We start from the raw sequence: 26,287 nt of genomic DNA, 5'->3' as shown, positions 1-26,287 counted from the left end.
CCGTGAGTAAAACCCAGGTTAAGACTCTAACTTCTGCTGCCCCGACGGCTACAGTCTCCACTACGGCTATTTCTTCACCTATTGTGTCTTCTAAGATATCTACTAAGATATCTACTATGTCTAAAAAGCCTGTTTTGAAAGATTCCTCGATGAAAGGTTCATCTTCTAAGTCTCCGTCGATGATCAAGTCGATGTCGAGCTCGTCGACGAAGGTCCCATCGACGACGATTCCATCGATGACGAGCCTGTCGGCGAAGAGCTCCTCGACGGTGAAGAGCTCATCGACGACTAAGAGCCTGTCGACGACGAAGAGCCCGACGACGATCCCGTCGACGCAGAATACATAGACGACGACGATTCCGACAACGACAAAGAGCCCGTCGACGAAGAATATGTCGACTATGACGATTCCGTCGATGACGAAGAGCCCCCAACGGAGAATACGTCGACGACGGTTCCGTCGACGACGAAGAGCCCGTCGACTACGACGATCCCGTCGACGAAGAATACGTCGACGACCATCCCGTCGACGACTAAGAGCTCGTCGACGACAAGTTTATCGAAGGCGATTCCACCAGTTTCTCAGACTACGCCCATTTCTTATACTCATTTTCAACTAAAGACTTTAATAGACAGGATTACAGCAAGATATCTCCTCTTCTGCCATCTCATATCCTAGAGACTTATGTAGAGGATGAGGACTTTGATGAGGAAGATGAGGGACTGTTCGGCACCCCTCGGAACTTCATATGAAATGCCAAGAAGGCCTCTCTACACCACATTACAGACATCCCAGAAGGGATTGGGATCATAGGGAAACGAGTCATCTCCCTCCTACGCTCATACAGGATCTCCAGGCCATGCTGGCAGATTACCGCCAACGGTTTCCCACACAACAGGCTGTTCCTAACGTACCACTTTTACCTGCTGAAGAGCCAGACTCACCGCAGAAGGAAATACCAAGTTTGCCGCCTCATCCTTCTGGCTCGGGGCCACAATCTCACCATGATACTACTTCCTCTGATGAAGAAGAGATCGAAGAGGGTGAAGTGCCTGATAAAGACACTAGTCTGGATCATTGGGATGATTATATCATACCAATGCCTTCTCCACCCATTCCTCAGCCTTCGGATTCTCCTCCTGAGGATATTGGCGGCTTTCGCAACCTGATGCAATGTGCCACAACCAGATTTCAATTGCCAGTCATAGTGGAACACACGGATTGCTTCTTGCATGACTTTAAAGAAGAGCAAAGGAAAATCACAAGAGCGATTCCCATCATTGATTATATCTGGAATGAAGGGATAAAAATTACGAAAACACCTGCCTCCATTCCAGCTGTCCTCCCTCGCATTGACAAAAAATACCGCGCTCCTCCGGAAACTCTATCTTGTCTGATTGGTCATCCCCGACCAGATTCCGTTAGATCACAAGCGGCCCAACAAAGATCCAAAAATCCAGCTACGCCAATAAGGAAGGACGGAGATGGGACCTTATTGGTAAAAAGTTCTCCACTATGGCGGCAACCTCCATTAAAGCAGCAAATTCTTTGGCTATACTCGGCCGTTATGACCGCCAGATGTGGTCAGAGTTGTCGGAATTTATGGACCTCATCCCTGAGGACCGTAAACAAGATGCAAAGAAGATACTTTTGGAGGGAGAACGAACCGCATCCGAGATAATAGAATGCGCTCTGGACATCGCTAACACCAACCTTCGGCAACTTGCTGGTGCTGCAGTACTTAGACGCCAAGGATGGCTTAAAGCAACATCTTGATGGTGAGTCCTTATTCTGAAAACACATAGATGAGGCCCTCCTTGCTATTAAGACAGATACAGATACGGCGAAATCGTTGGCTGCTCTTCAGTATAGGCGTGGATCTTTCCGAGGTGCAAGAGGTCGTGGCTTTGCATCAAGAGGGTATCAAAATCAACAAAATAGACAATATCAAACACAGTATAGGCAGCCTTACAGGCGATCATCTTACAGACAATCTTCCTCAAGTAGTTTCTCTCGCCAGGGCGGACGAAAGCGATCGAACAATCAGGGTCGCGATGCCAACAGAAAACAATGAGTTACGCAGGACGCCTGTCATCCCTCCCTCCCTCCCCGTGGGCGCAATCATTTCAGCTTTTGCACACAAGTGGGAACAGATCACTTCGGATCGATGGGGTCTCGACCTAGTCGGTAACGGTCACACCCTGGAATTTATAAAAACGACCACCTACTACCCCGCCCAGGGATCCCCCTTCCCCTCATCTTCACTTACTGTTCAATGAAGCCTTAAAAATGCTCTTCAAGATTGCAATAGAGAAGGTTCCTGTTATATTTCATCCACTTTTACTATTTGCACTATTGTATTTCCATGTACCTTCTTTGGTCTCTCTCTCCCTCTCTCTCTCTGTGCCCCCCTTCCCCATTCTACCATTTGTAATGTTCCTACAGTTGAGCCAGAGGCTGCCTTGGAATGTTGACAAGTGCAGCCTGACTGGCAGAGTTCGTGAGCTGTGCCTTATAGCGACGTGTTAGAGGTTCCAAAGTGGAGGCCGTAATAAAAGAGTAACTTGAACTTCACCTACCGGTTCCAGGCGTCTTTGTAACACTGGCGACGAGGATGGGATCTGTTGATTACCTTGGGCACACCATATCCAGGGACGGATTTAAACCTAAATTAAGCCTCCTTGATGCTGTCGAAAAAGCTAATGCACCCACCACCAAGCAAGAATCATTATCCTTCCTGGGTCTTGCAGAATACATGGCCAAATATGTTAAGAACATTTCTGATATTTCAAACGATCTTAGGGAGCTCACCAAAAACCATACTCCCTTCAAATGGCTAGAGGTGCACCAGGCAGCCTTTGACAACATTAAAAGAAGCATTTTAAATGCCCCTCACTTATGCACTTTGGACCCTTCCAGGAAAACCATTCAAACCACCGACGCCAGCAATAAAGGCCTAGGAGCAACCCTCTCTCAAGTCATCGGTGGGAGAGAACGCATTGTCGCTTTCGCTTCCTGCACCCTCAACAATTCAGAAAGGAACTATTCCGTCGTAGAGAGGGAAGCCTTGCCTGCCCTTGGGCAATTAAACATTTTAAATTCTACCTGTGGGGGATAAAGTTCACTGTTCGTACCGATCACAAGCCCCTTATTTACATGTTCAGTTCTAAAGGCTCAGCTAACAGTACACCTAGGGTAGCTAGATGGGTATTAGGCCTGCAAAGCTTCGTTTTTAAACTTGAATATGTCGCGGGTGACCTCAACACCGCAGCTGACTTCCATTCGAGGGCACCATTAGATCTTTCAGAAAACTTTGAAACATATGAATTTCCCATTTTACTGGTCCACTCCTCCACAATAAAGCAAGATGAATGGTTCGAGTGCATGACCCTAGATGTCACACTTTCTTGTCTTAAAGAGTATACTATTCAAGGTTGGCCAGCTTCGCGTAAAAGTGTCAACCAAGACCTAGATAAATTCTGAGAAGTAAGACATGAGATCAACTTGAACAATGGTTACATATGGAGAAATAACAAAATTATCCCCCTGGAAGGGTTTGAAAGACAAAATAATAGACTTGGTTCATGACGGCCACCTAGGGAGAAGTCTTACAAAAAATAGACTCAGAGAGCACTATTGGTTCCCCAACTTGGACTCTATGGTTGAGACCAAAGTCAAAAACTGTACCATATGCGCCAACAGTGACAAAACTAAACAAATCCAGATGGCACCTCTTTCCCCAGTTTCCATTCCGGACAAACCATGGGAAAAACTGGCACTGGACATTATCAGGCCGATCAATAAGAGAGGTGTCACCAAAAGATTTGAGTTTGTTCTGACGGATTTTCACTCTCACTGGGTAGTCATTAAAATGGTACAACAAACTACCGAATCCCTGATCAATTTTTTGCGAGACACTTTTACCACTGGAGGCATTCCGGCCACCCTGGTCACGGACAACTGTGTACAATTCACCTCGTCAGCCATGTCCAACTTCCTAACCAGCTTAGCCATAACCCACTTAAAAACAGCTCTGTACTGTCCTCGTGCAAACGGCTTAGTCAAAAGAGTTAACAGAATGGTAAAGGAGAACATACAGCTAGCTTGTATCAACAACCTACCTGTTGAACGCTCTATTCAAGATATGCTCTGGGCATACCTCACCACCCCCAACTTGGTCACTGGGATATCCCCTTTCTCATCGCTCAGGAGAAGAAAACCCAGTACAAAATTATTTCCTACCTGGATAGGGGGTGGAGAGGTAACTGCACACTCTTTTGACAAGGCCAAACCTAAAATCGCTTCCCTACAAGCCAACTACAAAGACCGATATGATAATAAGCTTGGAACAAAAAAACGAGACTGGTCTGTAGGAGATTGGGTTGCTGTGAAAAAACCCTCTCTCGCAGGTGATCATGAATCGAAGTTCTATGAACCCAGAAGAATAGTAGAGATCAAAAACACTGTAGTTCTAGAGAATGGGAAAAACTGCAGCATGGACCGGTTGACTAAATGACCGAAGCCAGAGAACACCACTCATGAAAACTCCCTAACATCTGGGGGACCCGAAGACTCTGTCACTTCTCCTAGGAGCTATACCAGAAGACCTCCTGTTTCACCCATATGGCATAAAGACTTTGTTGTGCAATAGAATTATTTTTCTCTCCTTCATTGTTTTATGGGGGGAAGATGTGTTATAATTCATCCACTTTTACTGTTTGCACTATTGTATTTCCATGTACCTTCTTTGGTCTCTCCCTCTCTCTCTCTGTGCCCCCCTTCCCCATTCTACCATTTGGAATGTTCCTACAGTTGAGCCAGAGGCTGCCTTGGAATGTTGACAAGTGCAGCCTGACTGGCAGAGTTCGTGAGCTGTGCCTTGATAGCGACGTGTTAGAGGTTCCAGAGTGGAGGCCGTAATAAAAGAGTAACTTGAACTTCACCTACCTGTTCCAGGCGTCATTGTAACAGTTCCATCATCTCAAAAGGGAACCGGGTTCTATTCTCGCTTTTACCTCATCAAGAAAAAGTCAGGAGAGTGGCGCCCGATTCTGGACCTCCGCAAACTCAATACATTTCTGTAGAAACAAAGTTTCCGGATGGTTATGCTGGCCGAAGTTTTGAGCTGCCTCAACAAAGGTGATTTTATGGCTTCTCTGGATCTGGAGGACGCATACATTCACATCCCAATACATCCCAAACATCGCAAATACCTTCGATTCACAGTGGCTGGTGTCCACTATCAGTTCAAGGTGCTTCCGTTCGGACTGAAATCGGCACCAAGGATCTTCACGAAATGTCTCGCACCAGTGGCAGCAGCTCTAAGATCTCAAGGAATACAGGTGTTTCCTTATCTAGAAGATTGGTTGCTCAAGGGTCCTTCGAAGCAGGCAGCCGAAGAGGCTATGTCTCTTTTCAACCCTAGGCCTCACTCTCAACGAAAGCAAGTCTCAACTGCGTCCTCTTCAACTGATTCCTTTTCTGGGAGCAATGCTAGACACCATACAGTGCAAAGCATTCTTGTCAAAGACCGTCAGCACTGTCTGCAAAAATTGGCAATATCAATCACAAAAAGAAAGTCAGTTTCTGTCCGGATATTCGCTTCTCTTCTGGGGATGTGCTCATCTGCAATAAACCTTGTACCGTTGGCACGACTCAGAATGAGACCACTGCAGGAGGAATTACATCTGCAATGGCAGCAAGCCGTAGGGTCGTTCGACGACTCCATCATGGTAACACCGCGCATGATAGACTCTCTGCACTGGTGGTCTCAGACGGCAAACTTGGCTCCGGGTCTTTCTTTTCTACCAACTCCTCCAGAATTCGTTCTAACAGACGCTTCCATGGAGGGATGGGGAGGCCATCTCCAAGACTTGCAGATTCAAGGAAGATGGTCCCAAGAATACCGTCAACAGCATATCAACAGATTGGAGCTTTGTGCCATCTTTCTCTCTCTGCAAGCCTTTCTCCCGAGGATTGCGGGCTCTTCAGTGCTGGTCCGGACCGACAATATGACCAGCATGTATTACATCAACAAACATGGGGGAACGAGGTCGCTGTCTCTTTCGCAGGAGGCTCAGGAGCTGTGGGAGTGGGTTACAGCACACAAAATAACCCTAAGTGCAGAGCACGTCAAAGGGCTTCACAACACTTTGGCCGACACCCTGAGCAGGTCTCTCTCGGGCTGTCACGAATGGGAATTAGAGCAGAAGCAGGTGAACAGGATCTTCCAAGTTTGGGGCAAACCAGCACTGAATTTGTTTGTGACAAGAGAGAACAGGAAATGCCAATATTACGCCAGCAGGTTCCCTCAACAGGGATCAAGAGGGAATGCCCTGTCCATGAGATGGTCAGGGCTTTGTGCGTACGCTTTCCCCCCCCCCCCCCCCCCCCCAATACCTTTGATTCCGAAAGTGCTCCGCAAAATGAAGATGGAGGGTTGCCGTCTCATCCTGATTGCACCCCGTTGGCCAAGACAATATTGGTTCCAGGAACTGCTTCTTCCATCTCAGGACAATCCTATCCGTCTAGTACTAACACTCACGATGTTGACAAGGGAGAGGGATCAAGTACTTCATCCAGATCCACAGTCGCTGCGCTTGCACGCATGGCTACTGATTTCTTAGAATTCAAAGATCTAAATATTTCTCAGGACTGTTGTGAAATTCTAGCCAAATCAAGTGCCCAGAGTACATTAAAAACGTATCGCTTAAAGTGGAAGCGATTTTGTCATTGGTGTGAGGTGAATGATGTCCACCCTTTACAAGATCCTGTGGAACAAATTCTTCCTTATTTATTATCCTTGGCCAAAGTTCATCTTGCTGCTCTTTCAAGATTCAGGAAGAGTTCTAATAAACCTTCGCTCTGTTCCTCTTCGCTAGTAAAACAATTTATGAAAGGACTCCAGTTTTTCCTTCGATACGTGCACCTCCTCCAGAGTGGGAGTTAAACACAGTGTTAGCTCAATTAATGAGAAGACCATTTGAACCTATCCACAAAGCTGATCTTAAATTTCTCACATGGAAGGTTGCTATTTTACTAGCTCTTACATCGGCTCAAAGGGTTAGTGAAATCCAAGCTTTCACTATCTCAGAACCCTTTTTGCATTTCTCTAAGGATTATGTAACTCTCCGGACGAATCCCAAGTTCATCCCTAAAGTACCGTCTCAATTTCACTCAATTACACTCACTCGATGTTAAACATTGTTTAAAGTTCTATTTACAGAAGACTAAGAACATCAGGCGATCCAATCAATTGTTTGTAGCCTATGGTCAAGCTACACTTGGGACTGCTGTAACTAAGGCAACAATAGCCAGATGGCTGGCTTCTACAATTCTTTTCTGTCATGATAAAGCCAACAAACCTTTGCAAAGAAAGGTCAAGGCGCATTCTACCAGAACTATGGCAGCTTCTACTGCGCTATTTGCCGGAGTAACTTTGGAAAACATCTGTCGTGCTGCGACATGGAAGAATGTCCACACGTTCACGAAACACTACTGTCTGCAATCTGCTCTGCAGGAGGATGCAGCTGTAGGACAAGCCGTACTTTAACATCTTTTTAACTAAGGTTAGATTTACGTTTTTATCTATACTGCACTGTTTCATGTGTTTATTTATATATATATATATATATATATATATATATGTATGTATATATGTATGTATTATATTTATGGTTTTGACTTCATGCATTTCTTTATATATTTTAAATTTGCTTTTCATTGATACTGTTTCTTAAAGTGCATTCTGTTTTGTTTGACAGCATGATTAGCTGATTAATATTCTAAACTTTCTGGATGCGTTTTGGGAGTTTATGTATCCTGTCTCCCACCATCCGCAAACACTGTTTTGGCTTACTGCTTGCTATTCTGATTCAGGCATGTGAATCTATGAAAGATACCCCTATACTGGATAAGAAAACAAGTTACTTACCTGTAACTACAGTTATCCAGTATTGGTATCTTCCATAGATTCACATGCACCCACCCTCCTCCCTGGCGAGACAGTTCTTTTATTGGGATCCCTATTTCCCACTTGTGCTAAGAAAATCTGAGGAGAACTGCCTCTGCTGTGAGGGTTCTAGAGGGTGCTAGTAGCTGATTGGCTAGAACTATTTTTTAGTTCTTTTCGTATAATGATGTAGATAGGCTACCAGGTTTTAGGCCTCTGGCTTTCTTTTAGCCTACTACTATTACTTACTTAGGCACTGCTTTTGTATTTTACTGTGGTACTCCCACCTCGGCGACGGGGAATGATTCAGGCATGTGGATCTATGAAAGATACCAATACTGGATAACTGTAGTTACAGGTAACTTTTTTCTTATCCAGTATGGTTACTGCCTGGAACTTATCTGCACTCCCCCAACTATTCTTCCAAGAGAACGTGCAATGTCACCAGAACATCTCGCCCTCTCAAAAACAAGAGGTTCTCTCTCTGTTACAAAAACATGTGATAGAACCAGTCCCATTACATCACCAAGAGACCGGAGTGTACTCCCTGCATTTTTTAATTCCAAAAAAGGACAGCCTCTCAGACCTATACTAGACCTCAGACAGCTAAATCTCTACATTCAGTCATACCACTTCCACATGGTCACCCTCCAACAGGTGCTCCCATTGCTTCAGCAAGGCGACTTTCTATCCACCCTAGATTCAAAGGACTCCTACTTCCATATTCCCATTCACCCTACTTACAGAAAATATCTCAGGTTCGTGGTGGATGGACAACATTACCAATTCAAAGTTCTCCCATTCGGGGTAATTACAGCACCCTGAGTTTTCACCCAAGTTTCTGGCAGTAGTCGCAGCTCATTTAAGATGACAACACATTCACGTCTTCCCTTACCTGGACTACTGGCTAATAAAAGCCAGATCATAACACAGCTGCATACACCACACTCACAAAACAGTTCAGCTGCTTCACGACTTGGGATTAACTGTAAACCACACCAAGTCTCACCTCCAGCCGTCCAACACGCAAGCGTATCTAGGAGCCACAATAGACACTTGCAAAGCTCTAGCATACCCAAACCCAGTCATGATACGCAACATGCTAAATCTAATATCACAATTTATCCAGTATTAGGGTATCTTTCATAGATTCACATGCCTGAATCATTCCCCGTCGTCGGGATGGGAGTCGCCGGTGCATAAGAAAAGTAATGTCTCACTAGACATATAGATAGATAGGCCAAAGACCTCACATTAGTAACATATCCAGGTCCTTTTGTAATTTGGACCAAACTCTAGAGAACAACCAATCAGCTATCACCACCCTCTGGAACCTTCCTGGAAGGAGCTCTAGTCCCTCAGATTTTCTACCGCACGTCGTGCTAAGGAAGTCGCCACTGAGCTTTGCTCAGTTTTTCTTTGCTTCTGGAATTCAAGTGGATTTTTCTTCACAATTACTTCTTCTGAGTGAAGTCTACTCTGTCTTCATGTCAGACATTCCAAAGAAAGGCCTTTTTAGGCCCTGTGCTTCCTGCAATAAGAAGATACTGCATGTCGACGACCAGCATAAAGACTGCCTCTACTGTCTCTATCCGGACCATTCCTCCAAAGACTGTAGGGTATATCGTACCTTTTCATCAAAGACTCTTAAAGACCGTGAGGGAAGGCTTTTAATATGGCTGCAGAGGCTTAAGGACAAAGAATACCCCTTGTCCGCAGAGGAGAGTGAGGGCTCAACAAAGTCTTCAAAAACCTCACAGGAAAGGTCCAGAGATGCTTCTCCAGGTACTTCTTCGCAGCCCCCGCAAAAGAAGACGCAGAAAAAGTCTTCGGAGGCACAACTTAAGGCTTTGGCACACAAGGATCCTCTGACGAGGATTGTACACACCTTTAAAAAGCCTGTTTCAGCTCCGTCGACGACCGCCTTGTCTACTGTGGCCTCAACGACGACAATCTCCTTCTACAGCTGTGGGAGTAACCTAGTCGACGACAACAGTCTCTACACTCTTGGTGTCGTCAGCATCAAACTCGACTACGACGTCATCGTCGATGGCTGTTCTATTGTCGTCGACGATCAAGATAAAAAAATCGTCGTCGACGTCCAAGACAGTGTCGGCGCCACGCTCGACGACGAGCGCATCGACAATGCTATCATCGGTTGTGTCCATTGGTGTTTCCTGGTCGGCGACGACTTCACCGACGACTGCATCGTCGACGGCACCAAAATCAACGGTGGACAGTGCATATGTTCATCTCAAGGTCACTAAAAGAAAGCTGACTCCTTCCCTTACATCACCAAGCAGGGTCCATCCATTACCTCCGTCTCACCTTTTGGGCGAGGAGGAGGGTTCAGATGAGGGCAGCATGTTCAGGGCTGCAACAAGTCCCTCTGAACTTCATGTCAAGTATCAGGAGGACTCGGACTATGACGAGCAAGACGCAGAAGATCAGGCATATTATCTGGACTACAGCCATCTTCGCCAACAACCCATGGTTGGTCTCCCTGCGTCTTTGGTTTCTGACTGCCAATTTTTGATTTCTGACTACAAGCAGAGGTTCCCTACTTCTGCTCCGTCTTCTACTCCAGTTCTCTCTCCGCCTCCACAGGTTCCACCTCCGACTCCACCGGCTATGCCTGTTACAATAGCACCTCACCCTTCCACGTATGATGAGGAGGATGACCAACAAGAGGAGGGAGAGGTTCATGATTCCCAATCGACTCATGATGAGTGGGACGACTACGTCATCCCTTTTCCGGCGTCTCCAGTGCCTCCTCAAGCAGACTCCCCTCCTGAAGATATTGGGGGTTTTCACAATGTTTTGGAAAGGGCTGCACAGCGTTTCCAGATTCCTATGCCTTCTCACCAGCAGGACTGTTTCTTGTATGACTTCAAGGAACCTTTTCAAAAATCTGTGAGATCTGTGCCGATCATAGACTACATCTGGGATCAAGGCATTAAAATCGGGCAAAATCCTTTTACGGTCCCCCCAGTGTTGCCTCGTTTGGATAAAAAGTACAGAGCTCCAGACACCGCTCCAGCCTGTCTTACCGGACATCCCAAGCCTGATTCCGTCATCATTCAGGCAGCTCAGCGGAGATCTAAAAACCCTTCTGTTCCGCCTTCAGTCCCTCCAGATAGGGAGGGCAGATGCCTAGACAATATTGGGAAGCGTTTTTCTTCTATGTCTGCATTGACGTTGCGTGCGTCTAATTACTTAGCGTTGTTGGGGCGCTACAACAGGCAGATGTGGGCGGACATTGCACCATACTTGGAGGCCCTGCCGGACGACTCCAAAGCGGAGGCAAAGAAAATTTTGTTGGAAGGCGAACGTTCGGCTTCCGAAATTATCGATTGTGCGATGGATATCGCCTTTACTGGTTTCCGCCAATTGGCTGGGGCTGTGGTCCTCCGCTGCCAAGGTTGGCTTAAGGCAACGACATTCCGACCGGAAATCCAGACGAAGATTTTAGACATGCCTTATGATGGCCAATTGCTTTTTGGCACTCCTATTGATGAAGCCCTTCAGGGCATAACAAAGGATACGGACACGGCCAGGGCTTTGGGTACCCTTCAATTTAAAAAAAACTTTTCGAGGCTCACGGGGTAGAGGAACCTACCAGCAGTATCGGTCTTCCTATTCTTCCTCCAACCAGCAATATCGACCACAGTTTCAACAGCGCCAACAGCAGCAATCTCAATATAATAAGTCTTCCTTTCGCGTAAAGGGCGGACGACAGAAGGATTCTGCCCGGCGTCAATGACTTCTCTCTACCGCCGGTCTCCATTTCCTCTCCATCCTCCAGAGTAGTTGGAAGAATTTCCCATTTTCTACACAATTGGAAACCGATCACAACGTACCGTTGGGTTATTCAACTGGTACAATTTGGACACTCACTGGAGTTCATTCAGATTCCTCCGCAGACCCCTCCTCGTCCTATGCTTCACAAGAATCTGTGCCTTTTACTCCTGGAAATCTCATTACTTCTCCAGAAAGGTGCTATAGAGCGGGTTCCTCTTCGCCAGCGGGGGAAAGGTTTTTACTCCCGTTTTTTCTTGGTGCGCAAAAAGGAGAAGAAATGGAGGCTGATTCTAGATTTGAGAAGTCTCAACAAATTCTTAAAGAAACAATCGTTTCGCATGGTTACCATTCAAGAAGTGCTCCAACTTCTCAATGCAAATGACTTCATGGTATCTTTGAATCTTCAAGATGCCTATTTCCATATCCCTATCCACAGGAATCACAAAAAATGTCTGAGGTTCGCTGTGGCAGGCAGACATTACCAATTCCGAATCCTGCTCTTCGGACTCAAGTCAGCCCCTCGCATCTTCACAAAGTGCCTTTCTCCAGTGGCTGCATACCTCAGGCAGCAACGTCACCAAGTTTTTCCCTACCTCGACGACTGGCTCGTCAAGGCACCTTCTCTGGATGGCGCAAGCAGATCTTCCAACGCCTGTCTGCAGCTTTTCAGTCGCTTGGGACTCTCTCTCAATCCAGACAAATCCATCCTGCAACCGTTTCAACGGATAACTTTTGAGGAAAGCTTTCCCGTCGCAAGAGCGACAGTGCAAACTTTCTCACTTGGCGAATCGCATAAAATTCAGGAAGTTTCTCAGTGTGCCTGTTCAAATCTCTTCTCGGGATGATGTCATCCTGTATTCTGCTGGTTCCCTACTGTCGCCTCCACATGCGCCCTCTCCAAGAGTCACTATCCAATCAGTGGATTCAAGCCGAAGGATCCTTCGATGTCGTTCAGGTGACCCCCAGATGGTCACTGCTCTGCAGTGGTGGACTCATCCACGGAATCTTTCTCAAGGCCTGCCTTTCTTGCTTCAAGCCTCTCCACAACTGATGCGTCCTTGGAGGGTTGGGGAGCATTCCTCCAGGAACTTCGGGTCAGCGGAAAGTGGTCTCCTTCCGAACGGAAACTTCACATAAACCTCCTCGAGCTGCGGACTGTTTATCTGGCCCTCCTGGCGTTCTTTCCCAAGATCAAAGGTTCTCTGGATGGACAATACTACAACAATGCACTACCTAAACAAGCGGGGGGTTACTAGTTCACTGCCACTCTCTTGCGAATCTCAAAAGATCCTGAACTGGTTACTTCAACACAACATCTCCCTCAGAGTGGAGTATGTTCCAGGAACAGACAATGTGCTGGCTTATTCACTAAGCAAGCAACAAACAACATGTCACGAATGGGAATTGAACCAGCAGGTTCTCAACGGCATATTCTCTCAATGGGGCACACCTCTCTTTGACCTATTTGCCACCCAGCACAATGCCAAATGCCAAAACTTCGCAAGCTGGCATCCCCAACGAGGATCTCTAGGGAATGCATTTTCGATAGCATGGTTCAACGTCTTTGCTTACGCTTTTCCACTGATTGCCCTGATTCCCAGGGTCCTCAGGAAGTTGAAGGCAGAACCCTGCACGCTAATCCTGATCGCGCCAGCGTGGCCTCGCCAGCATTGGTTCACGGAGCTTCATCTTCTCTCCCTGGAACCACCAATTCCGTTGAAACCTTTTCCTTCTCTCCTCACTATGGACCGGGAACAAATCCGACATCCGGATCCAGCATCTCTCAAATTATCGGCTTGGTTCCAGAGATCCGAGAGTTCCATGGTCTAGACATTCCTCCAGACTGCAGGGCGGTTCTGGCTCGTGCTTGGGCCGACAGTACACACAAAACATATTCCTTGAAATGGAAAAGATTCTGCATCTGGTGTAAGTCTGCGAATATACATCCTTTCACTTCTTCTCCGGAACAAATATTGCCTTATCTTCTCCATCTGGCGACTTCAGGCCTGGCTCACGCCTCTATTAAGGTTCACCTGGCAGCGATATCCTTTTTCAGGAGATCTTCTACGGGTCCTTCTCTTTGGTCACATAGACTGATTAAACAATTTGTCAAAGGTCTGTTTAGGACTTGCCCTCCCGTGAAGTCTCCACCTCCAACCTGGCAACTCAACATCGTTCTTGCTCAGCTTATGAAACACCCTTTTGAGCCGATGCACAGAGCTAACCTCAAGTTTCTCTCTTGGAAAACTGCACTGCTTCTAGCCCTTACGTCTGCAAGGCGAGTAAGCGAACTTCATGCATTCTCAATTCAAGACCCTTTTCTTCAATTCAAACATGATAGGGTTATACTTCGGACTAATCCCAAGTTTGTTCCCAAGGTCCCGTCAGACTTTGACCTCAATGAGCCTAAAGTCTTACAAACCTATTTTCCGAATCCTCAAGCGGCGGCAGAAAGGGCTCTGCATTCACTGGATCTTAAACGCTGCCTTAAATTCTACCTTGATAGGACAAAGACGTTCCGCAAATCCAACCAACTCTTTGTGGCTTACAGTCTACCTCGAAAAGGTTTTCCACTTACTAAACAGAGTATTTCTAGGTGGATCTCTGCCGCTATTACTTTCTGTCACAAGCAGGCCATCCCTTGCACTCGACAGTTCATGCCCATTGCACTAGGGCGATTAATACCTCCATGGCACTCTTTGCGGGTGTGCCTATCACAGACATTTGCAGAGCGGTAACATGGCAGACGCCGCATACATTTACCAAGCACTACTGCTTGGATACGGAACTCATGAAGGATGCTGCACTGAGACAGGCGGTGTTACGTCGTCTATTTCAATAGAGGTGAGCCTTCTTTTCATCCCACCATCCCACCATCCTTTCCTTTACATGCACATTTCTCCATTGTGCTTTCTACTGTTTTCTTTTGATTGCACTTTGTTACTTTCGCATTGATATGTTATTATCTGATGAATTTGTGCATTCTGTTCCCTCCGAAATGTGCCTATCATTGCTTGCTATTCTGATTCAGGCTTGTGAATCTATGAAAGATACCCTAATACTGGATAAGAAATGCATTACTTACCTGTAACTGCAGTTATCCAGTATTGGTATCTTTCATAGATTCACATGCAACTCACCCGCCTCCCCTGGAAGGGCTCACCTGGTTCTCTCAGTGATACATCTACTCAGCACTGTGCTTACGAAAATCTGAGGGACTAGAGCTCCTTCCAGGAAGGTTCCAGAGGGTGGTGATAGCTGATTGTTTCTCTAGAGTTTGGTCCTCATTACAAAAGGACCTGGATATGTTACTAATGTGAGACCTTTGGCCTATCTCTCTATATGTCTAGTGAGACATTACTTTTCTTATGTACCGGGGACTCCCATCCCGACGACGGGGAATGATTCAGGCATGTGAATCTATGAAAGATACCAATTCTGGATAACTGCAGTTACAGGTAAGTAACGCTTTTCTTCTGCCTCAACACTCACTACCAGCCTAAGTGTTCATGCAATTGATCGGCATGATGGCTTCTTGCATTCTAATCATTCCCTACACAAGACTTCAAATGCGTCCCCTACAGAAATGCTTAGCACGTCAGTGGAACCCGGCTCAAGGTCAGTTAACAGATCAGGTGTTGGTGGACCGCCGCACCCATCTCTCTCCACAGTGGTGGAATACGCAAAACCTTTCCAAGGGCGGCCATTTGTCGACCCGGTTCCACAGATCGTGCTAACAGCAGACTCATCGCTCACTGGTTGGGGAGCTCATCGTCAAAAACATACCATTCAGGGCATGTGGACCCTACAACAAAAATGACCCCACTTAAACCATCTGGAGCTACTAGCAATTTTTCTAACATTGAAAGCTTTTCAACTGCATCTAGTAGGCAAAGATGTCCTAGTTCGTACAGACAACACAACAGCAATGTACTACATAAAAAAACAGGGGGGGCACTCTACAGCTTTCACAACTATCTCAAAGGATATGGAGATGGGCAATACCTCAAAAGATGCATCTCCTTGCAGAACACCTCCCAGGAGTAAACAACCAGATTGCAGATCCACGAATGGGAACTACATCCTCAAGTTCCCCTCCCATTCTTTCAGCTGTGGGGCTACCCAGAAATAGATCTCTTCGCCACACACCTCAACGCAAAATGCCCAAGCTTCGCGTCCAGGTATCCTCACCCATTGTCTAAAGGCAATGCGCTATGGATGAATTGGTCAGGAAAATTTGTGTACGCTTTTCCACCTCTCCCACAAATTCCATTAGTGGTTCGGAAGCTCAAACAACATTCCCTGACAATGATCCTAGTTGCTCCCACATGGGCTCGACAACCATGGTTCACAACCCTGTTGTAACTATCAGTAGTTCCTCACCAAAAACACCTCTCCCCCAAGCTTCTCACTCAGAACCATGGAGAGATAAGACATCCAAATCCCAGTCAACTCAACCTTGCTATCTGGCACCTTAAATCCTAAAGTTTGGCTACCTTAATCTTCCACCAGACTGCATGAACGTAATTAGAGAGGCTAGACGCCCTACCACAAGAGCATGGTATGCAGCAAAGTGGCAACAATTTGTAATTTACTGTACAAACAATAAAATCAATCCACTAGATGCTTCCATACAAAACATCATTTGCTATCTGTTACACCTACAGCGTTCTAACTTAGCATATACATCTATACACTTACACCTTGCTGCAATAGCTGCGTACCTACAAAACAGCCAACACTTGTCTTTGTTTCGAGTGCCGGCTATCAAAGCCTTCATGGAAGGACTCAAAAGAATCATTCCTCTCAGTGTGGAATCTTAATATAGTCCTTACTAGACTCATGGGTCCACCCTTTGAGCCATTGCACAAATTTGAAGTACAATGTCTCAGCTGGAAGGTAGCCTTCCTTATAGCCATCACATCTCTTAGAGTAGGTGAGCTCCAGGCACTAACTATTCAAGAACCATTTTTACAAATTCACCAAAATAAAGTGATTCTTAGGACTAACCCCAAATTTTTACCTAAAGTCGTTTCTGCATTTCATCTCAACCAGTCTGTTGAGCTACCTGTTTTTTTCCCTTAACCAGACTCAGTGGCAGAACGCCCTCTTCACACATTGGATGTAAAAAGAGCCATACTATATTACATAGAAAGAACTAAATCTTTTAGAAAAACTAAACAACTGTGTTGCTTTTTCACCACCGCATAAAGGCAATCCCATATCAAAAGCAGGTATGGATAGTTAACTGCATCCAAATATGCTACATTAATGCGTAGCGCACATTAACAATTCCCCCTAGGGCGCACTGTACACGCTAACTAGGAGCTTCTATGGCATTCTTAGGGAACACACCCTTAGATGACCTCTGCAAAGCTGCAACATGGTCTACACCACACACATTCACAAAGCACTATTGTGTAGATGTGTTAGCAAAACAACAAGCTAGTGTGGACCAGACAGTTTTAAGAACACTATTTCAAACCACTTCAACAGATACATGTTAACCACCGCTATACTGCTATATAGTCTATGATAAAGCATATGATCTACAGCTCATATGCCTATAACGGAAAATGCTACTTACCCAGTATGCATCTGTGCATGGCATATAGAGCTGTAGAGCCATATGCACCCTCCTACCTCCCCGGGTACCTTTATCTGTTGCAGTATTATCTTACTTAGATATACTATACATGGACATCCCTTTAATACTCTTACTAACTCCATCATCACCCTTACGGCAAAACAATCTGGGCATGGAGACGCCCATGCGCACCATCACCGAAAGGAGGAGTCACCTACCTCGTGACTGCAAAGACTTCTTTGAATAAAAACAAAGAGCAAACATCCGAAACCAACACTAGATGACCATCTATGCTAAAGCATATGGCTGTACAGCTCTATATGCCAAGAACAGATGCATACTGGGTAAGTAGCATTTTCCTTTTGGGCCATCAGGGCAGCTGGATTACTGGTCTCCAATTGCATCAATTGGAGTTGTTCACCACTGGTGCCTTGGGACCACCATACTACTGAACTCCAAAATGGATAACAAAGTTTTCTTATCCAGCCCTTGACTCTCTTGATAGCGAGACAGAGCAGTCAGTGCTTGCTCAAAATGGTGAGTTGAGTTAGACAGCCTGAATACACTTACACCGTAATACCAGCTAGCAAGCTCAATGTTCAGTGAGTGCTTTACTTTATAAAATAAATGTACTTTAATACACACACAAACATATACTACACATAAAGCTAAGATACACAGCAAAAATAAGAATTATCTACAACCCTATGGTCCTGAGTTCTGACCTCAAACACCATTACAGCTTCTAGATGTTAGGCACTATATAAACACAGGTAACTTTGCATCTAACAAACCACAGTGCACTGGGTTACTTCACAAAGCTAGACCAATGGTACCAATACTTGTATTACAGTGATGTGGTTTCAGCAGTTAATATGAAGTCAAATGTTCCTGGTCGGCCACTGTCCCACCAACCCAAAGCAACAGAATTGCCCACCCTTCCTTGATGAATACCCGCTAGTGGAGTCATGTGTCTGGTTAGGGATGCCTGGTGTCTTGGTACAGTTACTGGAGTCCCGTTAGTCTAATAGCCACTGGGCTAGCTCCAGGAATATAGATTCTGGCCAGCGTGCCTATCCTCCTTGATACCCTCAGAGGACAGGTGGGTGGGGGTCTGCAGCACAGAGCCCACTGGCCACAGTCTATATGTTCTATTAGGAGGACACCAATGAGGATGGTACTACTTACTTCTAGTGCAGGACAGGCAAGGACTAAGCTGGAGAGTATGCATGTCCTTAGGCAGGGGCCAAGGGTTCAGATGGTAAGTTTTTCAACAGGGCACTCTTTCACCAGCTGTAGATGGTAACTGAAAGCTCCACAGGCTCCCACAGCACAGGGGAGTGGTGAAGCAGTCTCGCCTTCAGTGATGATATGGATATTTTTCCGTCTCCCATGATGCTAATGTGCCTTATCTTGAGCAGCTCTCTACAGTCTCCTTTTGCTTCAAAGTGCAATCGCCTCCACAAGCGTCACAGTCAGCATGTTCTCTGCTAGAATGCCAAAGGATGAGCTGAAGCCCGGCTTCTTCTGCCAGATTGGCACATTCCTTTCACAGGTAATCCTCCACAGAGACACCTTCTCAATTCCAAACACTGTTCCCGGGTCTGTAAAGGAGAATGGCAATCCAACCTGCCTGGATTCCACTCCTGAATCTCCGCTTCCTATACAAACCCTTGTGGATGTATCCTGTCAGAAAGAGGGAACAACCTTGAACAAACAATAGGCTGATCAGGCCAGACTTAACATTCCGTAATTGACAGGCTGTTCTAATCAGGGTGTCTTCTACTTTGAATCTTTGGTGCCCCTCCAATCCTGGGGCACATTTCCTGCATGTGATTAGTGCATATGAGGAGGGCCTGCTGCACCCCTTCCCAGTATTTTGGGACCTGTCCGGCATAAAACCCCAGAGAGAAATTTTAATGAACGCCAGACCAGGAGGCCATGCCTGTCCCCCAACAGAAAGAAAGGAGGTTGTCCCAGCAGAGGGAGTCTGAGCTAAACACAAATAAAAGCTAGTGCCTACCTCAAACCACCAAGCTTTTACAAGGAATAGGAGAAGGGCACATGGGAGCTGAAATGTCCAACAGAACAGGATGCAGCTCTGCTCATATTAAACATAATTTCTCACCATCCTCACTCAACCCACTGACTTTCAAAACACGGATCTCAGATATGACAGTGTCTAAAAGAACGCAGGAAAGGGAGACTTTACAGACTTTACTAGGAGGGAGCTGATAAACAACCCTCCTAAAGTAAACCGGTATAGATGCCAACACTGTCATTTTCTGTCAAAGCCTTGGTTGAGTGGACAATAGCCACTCTCCATAAAAGAGGAGTGTGCTGTGCATGCCCCCTCGACCTCGGAGCCAAGCTCTGTGGTCTTCATCCATATAAACAGGGACACTCACAGTGAACATGCAGGATTTTCATATTCACCAAGGTAGAGATCAACATGATCTACAGCAGATTTCAAGCGACTTGCAAGGAGATCAACATAGGGCATGGACGTCCTCTCTCCCAAGCCATGCATCACACTTTACGTCCTAACACGATGTGCCTATATGCCTATGTACTTATAGGTTGCATTGCAAACTGTCCATTCACAGTGAGCTGCAAAATGGATTCCCTAGAAGTATTCATTTGACAGATTGCAATTTGTGGCATTCATGGTTAGCAACCAGATTGCAGTCACAGACCATTGATGTATACTTTATGGTTCAGAAGTAGCACAGGGATGCCCTATTCACGCTGCCTGAGATTTTCGATTTGGAAATGGTTTCATAATATCTTGTAAAACGGCTTTTATGCATAGCAAAAATCCCTTTGTTAATTGAAAACCCAGTGATTTTTTTTAATTGCCATGTGATTCAGAAGACCAGTACATGGTTCTCATTTGGATTAAGGTCTGCCCCCCAAGCATTTCCAAGAGCAAGCCAGCAAGAGCTGCCGTGATGTAGTACAGCGGCATCTTAGTCTATCCACTCCTGCCCATGGTCACTTCAATTCATAAACTGTTACACAACGTTCAGTCAGCTGTTATTCTTCTTCAGAACCTCAGGCAAGAAATTAGTGGAGACTTGGTGATTATCCGATGCGTTCTTCATTCGATATTAGGGCCAATACCAAAAACGATTCGCAAAAGTCTTTCCTTTGCAGGACAGATGGTGATTTTTTCAAGTGTCCTCTCTAGAGGAGAGACCTCTAATAGTCTGGCCCAACTGACTCCTGCACTTCATAGTACAAAATACTGAATCCCAGATTCCACATATGATACTCTTCAGGAATGTATAGACGACCACTGGTCTCAGACAGTAGTTTGGGACAAATGTATAGTCCTCAATTACGCTCTACAATTCTTGGCATGGTTGTGCAAGAGGTTGAACAAGAGCATACTGAATGTGCTCCACGGAGTCCCTTTTCAGAAATCTCCAATGACAGACACCATTGTAAGAGATGCATCGATTAAAGGGGGAGAGTGGTCCCTTTGGTGCTTTAAGGCAGTATACATGTTCCTGCAATCTTTCCTTCTATTTATCCACAACCATACTTATAGAACAGGACAAGAAAGCTGACAACCAGATCAGAATGCTATCGGGAAAGGACTGATCTCAGTCCCAAACCTATAGGATCAAAATCAGAAAAGCTCAGACACCTTCTAGAAGGCCATGAATGGGTGCTAAATAATGAGGATCTTTCCAAGATTTTAGAGGCATTTGGTTAATCACATGTATATTTGTTAGTTACAAAATCCTGACAATACACACTTCAGCCAGTTTTTCCAAAGAGCATTCTGCTCGAAGCATGGCTCAAGAAACTTTGAAGACATTCACATGACTTTCCTCCTGTATATCTGTTGCCTAACTTAAATGTCAAAAACTTACAATGCAAGAGAATAAGAAGTCTAATTTCTCTTGGTTGGGGGAAGATATTTGTGGTGGCCGGACCTTCTCACCTCTTTATCAAGCCACAGTGGAGGTCTTTGGTAATGGCACTCACACCTAATGATGATGTTGCTCTCATCACTGTGCTCATCTTCCTGCTTCCTCAGTGAGCAGTAAGGTCTACAATTTGTCCAGCTAAGCCTGCCAGATTATGGCATGGATATCCAGATAGAGGCCAGACATCTTTCTTGCAAGATCTCCATATGCACCTAGTATCTGGAGAGGTAGGTGAGCACAAGAACGTGCAAAGAATCAACAGTGCTGCTTTATTTTCAGTAGTTAGCATTTTACTTTGCACTTAGCTGCCATTTCTTCTTCAAGAAAATGGCCCCTCTGGTCAGGTAAAAAGTCGTCCATCTCCGTTATAAGGTTTATCCCTTTCTGGGAATTAAACATCATCCTATGTTAGTTATACCCCTCTTCACCCACTAAGTGCCCTAATTTTAGTTTATCACTTTCATTTAAGAAATTACATTCTTAATAGCTATAACTTCGCTTGGATTGTCAATGATCTTTAGGTTCTATGCCTGTACTCTATCATAATAAGATTTGCTTAAGGACTCGCTCTTTTCCCAAGTCATTTAACTTTTTTACTTGAACCAAACAATATATTCTTACAACATTTCTGGACACTGCCTCAGGCAAAGAGCCCTCTTGTCATTTATATTAGGAGTGTGTTTAAGATGTTTGGAAAAAAACAAGCGATTAATGTAAATGCAAATGACTGTCAACTAAACTATAGCTAGGTGGATGGTGCTTTCTATAATACCTTTTCACCATAACGTAAACAGGCCTTTTCCTGGCAAAATACACTGTACAAAGCACTGATGATCTCTAACGACATTTTTCAGTGGTGGGCATTCTGGGGTGACTACTTGGCCAACAGTTTATATCTTTGCGAAGCTCTATTCATTGTTCAGAGACAGACAGCCAATTGATTATACTGCCATATTTAATTGGTTCGCATACATTATTTTTACAGTCCACATGTCCTTTTAGTCCACCTTTCCTAGTCAGTTTCAGCTTGCAGTGGTGTTCCTCTTTTTATAGAATTTCACAGTATCCGTTGAGAGAGAAGGAAACGTTCTATATCTTTAATTCTAATACTGCAGCTTGTGTATTTTTCTGACATTTTTAAACATCTTAGCTTCTTTTTGTGGTCTAAAGCATAGTTAAGGATTTGTTGTTTCAAACCTTTACTATTTTTTACTTTGAATAATCTTCCTAATTAACTTTTTCTCCAATTTCATTATTTCTTTATTTTTGGGCAATTTTATTTTGTGTCAAATCGATGTTTAATGAATTCTGTTGCCTCATATTCTTTGTCACAGTTCAACCAAAAATCTGCAGCAAATTTCTTTTCAGGCATTACTTTATCAGTAATTTTGCAAAGGCAAGCCTGCTAACCCTGCTCCTCATCAAGTTTAATAAGAAACAAATAATGGTTCCCTACAGAGAAGTAGACCGCCTTTACTTCCAAGGCAAACAAAGTGTGAACAAAAATAGAACTCAAAAACCTTTCAGTGGTTTAAACAAGTACTAGTATATTTAGATGCACAAGCCTGTGCAAGCTTCAGGTATATGCATTGCATAAACATACCAATCGATAAATTGTACAGAAAGACTTCAACAAAATGACAGTAGATGCTCCTTGTAAAGTGAGTAGTGCAGGATAGTTAGCAATAGTGTGCAGTGTTTTTGTAAAAACAATAAGTTGACTTAAAAAATGCTTAATTTTTTTAGCAGTAAATCCTTGTCCCCAATGACCAAATGAGTTGTTCTTCTAGCAAGTATTCATTTAAAGCCAACACATATACGTCGATGTTTCAACATCTAAGCATCAATTTGTCGCCAGGACCCAAAAAGGTAGACACCTCAAAGGTAACTACAATCATGTAAGCATCACCCTTGTATGGGAAGTAAATTCGGATCGTCATCTATGCCATAAATCCAATATAGCTCACTCAGGATATAGGATGCGCCGCATCTGTCAGTCGCTCCTAATCAAGAACGCGGTGTCGTCAAATTTAATCAGGAATTCCTTAAAATAGGAGTGCCAGTTTTCGCTGTGATCAGAGACCAAGACAGAGGCTATGTTTCTCTTTTGTTTTTCACTTTTTAAGAAGATGTTTGCATACTATTTGCAGGTCTTGCCTAAGACATTGTGCATGCACTGTCGCATTTGCCAACAATGATATTTTGTCTCTTAAAAAATAAGGGGGCGGGAAAAATACTCTAAAAAGGGCATTTCAGCCTGCCGATTACTAACCATTGGTTAGCTTCATTGGCACTTTTCTTTTCTTTCTTTTCATTGGCCAACGCGTCTGAGGCTTGTCTGCTTCACTTATCTGAATATTTTTGTTTTCTTCCCTGATGCATGGACGGAGTACTGATTGATTTCTTGATTAGTGTTCTTCTGTGCTCTTTGTGCTTGGATTGTGGTATTTTTTTTGAGTGTGTGTAATATTTGTATGTAGTTTTCACACACTCCTCTGCTTCTGTATCTGTCTTTTTTATCTGCTTTTATGTCCCTTCGTTTTTGCTTTTTTGTCTTGGGCCCGTCGCTACCCTTAATTGTTTTTTGCTTTCCACATTATACAACACTTCATTTTCCAGTTTTTTCCGAGCCGCATAACATCTCAATGTATTGCATTTTAATAAAGTTGTGTGTTAAAGCATTCACTAAGGGTGCATTTATTTGTCATCCTCCAGTTGGTCACATTCTGTGTGATGACACTTTCCTACCCAATTTGTAAAAGACAACATAAATGACATGTTTTTAAATTGTACCAACTGGTGAAATGGTTTGTCTAAATGCATGTGTATGTGTGCTGCTCCCAGTTCGTTGGTTGTATGCCCCAATAACACGCCATACCATACTCATAGCATTGAATACTATATAACATGGTATGTTATGGAGTGGTATATCATGGCCTAGCAATACTATGCCATTCTGTTTCTAGAATAGTAAACCATACCACAACATAATATACAAGATGCCATACCATACAAAATGACAGTCCATATCATACCATACTATAAAATAACAGGCCACCCCATAACATTCCATGCAACAATAGCCAAAAGTATGCCATATTATAAAATGACAACCCATACCATACTTTACTGTACAATGACGGTATCGTATCATATGCTATCCAATCAAGTGACCCTCATCTTTTTTTTCCTCTGCGCACCCCTGAGTCCTCAAGACAACCTCACCTTCCTTTACCTCTAGTCACCCCTGAACCCTCAAGTCACCCTCACCACCCTTTGTCTCTACCACCCATAACCCTCAAGCCACCTTTACCTCTGCCCACCCTTGAGCCTTCAAGTCATCATCCCCGCCCTTTACCTACCCCAGAGCCTACAAGTCACCCTTACCTACCTTTACCTATACCCATTCCTAAACCCTCAATGTCACTCTCAACTCCTTTTACCTCTGCTCACGCCGGAGCAGTCATGTCACCCTCACCTCCCTTTACCCACCCCTCAATCCTCAAGTCACCCTCCTCTCCTTTTTCCCACCCCTCAAGTCACCCTCACTACCCTTTACCTGTACCCATCCCTGAAATCTGAAGTTGCCATTCTGTACCTCTGTTCATCCCTCACCTTCAACTCTCAAGTCACCTTACCTCCCTTTACCTTTGCCCACCTCTGAACCCTAAAATCACTTTTTTTTAAAAATAACATTAAAAGTATGTTGTTAAAAATACCTGTATTGCAAAGTGCTGCGAGGTAAAGGTAAACATACCCGATTAGTGCTTAACTGCATTGTAAAGACTGGATGATTAAAATCTGCAAGGTAAAGACTCTATTATAAAAGCTGTGAGGTTAAGGCTGTTTCCCCTCCGGCAGGATACTAATATTTTGGGGTCACTGTTATGCTCTTCCGTTTGTGTGGTTGCCACCATCATCTCCTAGGCAGTTTTCCCTCCCTCACTCCCACACCCTATACTTTAGGCTTTGCCTGAGACAGCATGTGTGCTGTCTCTTGCAAGACATTTTGTTTACTAAAGAGGCTTGGAGAGTCATTGCTTATCATTGTTTGCCTTTATAATCACTTTTCTTTGGTCAGCAAGTGCTGGCTTCGTTTCCCTACCCTGGAGCATGGCTCAAGTACCGCTTTCCTTGCCCTTCCACTGTTAGCCTCTTTCAGATGTAATTTTGTTCTCTTTTAGATGCACCCTTTCCTCCCCAACCCTCCTGCATTATTGCTTGCCCTACCCCCCACAGTCCTCCTCCATTGTTGCTTGTCCTACCTGCCCACCCTCCACTGCATTGTTGCCTGTATGAGCCCCACTCTCATCCTGCATTGTTGCTTGTCCGGCCTGCCCCACCCCCATTGCTGCTTGCCCCCTCCTGTCCTTCCAGGATAAACAAGTGCCCAAAAGTCATAAAAACTGGTGTCAAGTTGCTACAAACTTGAAAATGGCACTGCGCTTCCTATTCTGCATGGCCTGGTTTTGGCACCGACTTTATACAGGGCTAAAACTGCAACCTTCAACTCTTGACGAGTGAAGGTAGAGCATAAACCCCTACGTAGAAAACAGATCACTGCTCCTTCACGTCGGCCTGGCCGCGTTATAGCGTTTTCCCGTCGTAACTTTCAGCGATACTGCATGGCAGCCACGATGTTGCTGTACAACATGGCTAAAAGATACTGACAAAGCAAATAGCTCTCCCATACGTGAGACCCATTGACTCTGCCAATGCTTGTTTCAGAGGAATATATTTTTGCTGATTTGGATGCTCAATTGAGAAACGGTTGCCCTTTATGGACGTCGTCATTATTTGAGTGCATTTTCAAATTAAAAACATATAATATACTGTTAATACGTTCAGACAGAATACTGTTGATAGAAAAAAAGGTTACATATAACAAAGATTCTGATTCTGATAAGTAAATACCTTTCGTGTGGCAGAACCACAATTAAAGTGCAGATGCCTCCTGAACAGGGGTCAGGAAAGTAACATTTCTAAAAGTGTAGCGCAGTCCCTGATTT

At 44.7% G+C, this 26,287-nt stretch overlaps 1 protein-coding gene across 7 annotated transcripts in view; it reads left to right on the top strand.

Annotated features, from left to right (window-relative positions):
* The window catches only part of TLK2 (tousled like kinase 2), a 2,417,851-nt gene that overhangs the window by 1,161,184 nt on the left and 1,230,380 nt on the right, over nucleotides 1–26,287 (top strand). The window contains exon 1 of one of the 7 annotated variants that reach the window (XM_085624085.1): nucleotides 7,500–7,569. The exons of the other annotated variants lie outside the window; for them this stretch is intronic. The gene's annotated coding sequence lies outside the window, so the exon portion shown is untranslated. Of the gene's footprint in view, nucleotides 1–7,499; nucleotides 7,570–26,287 lie in introns of those variants that run through there. 7 annotated transcript variants of the gene reach the window in all.

The sequence above is a fragment of the Triturus cristatus genome, chromosome 1_1 (assembly GCF_964204655.1).
Source record: "Triturus cristatus chromosome 1_1, aTriCri1.1, whole genome shotgun sequence".
NCBI classification, from domain to species: domain Eukaryota; kingdom Metazoa; phylum Chordata; class Amphibia; order Caudata; family Salamandridae; genus Triturus; species Triturus cristatus.
Note: the sequence above shows the minus strand (reverse complement) of the source record. Positions and strands in the feature narration are given on the sequence as shown.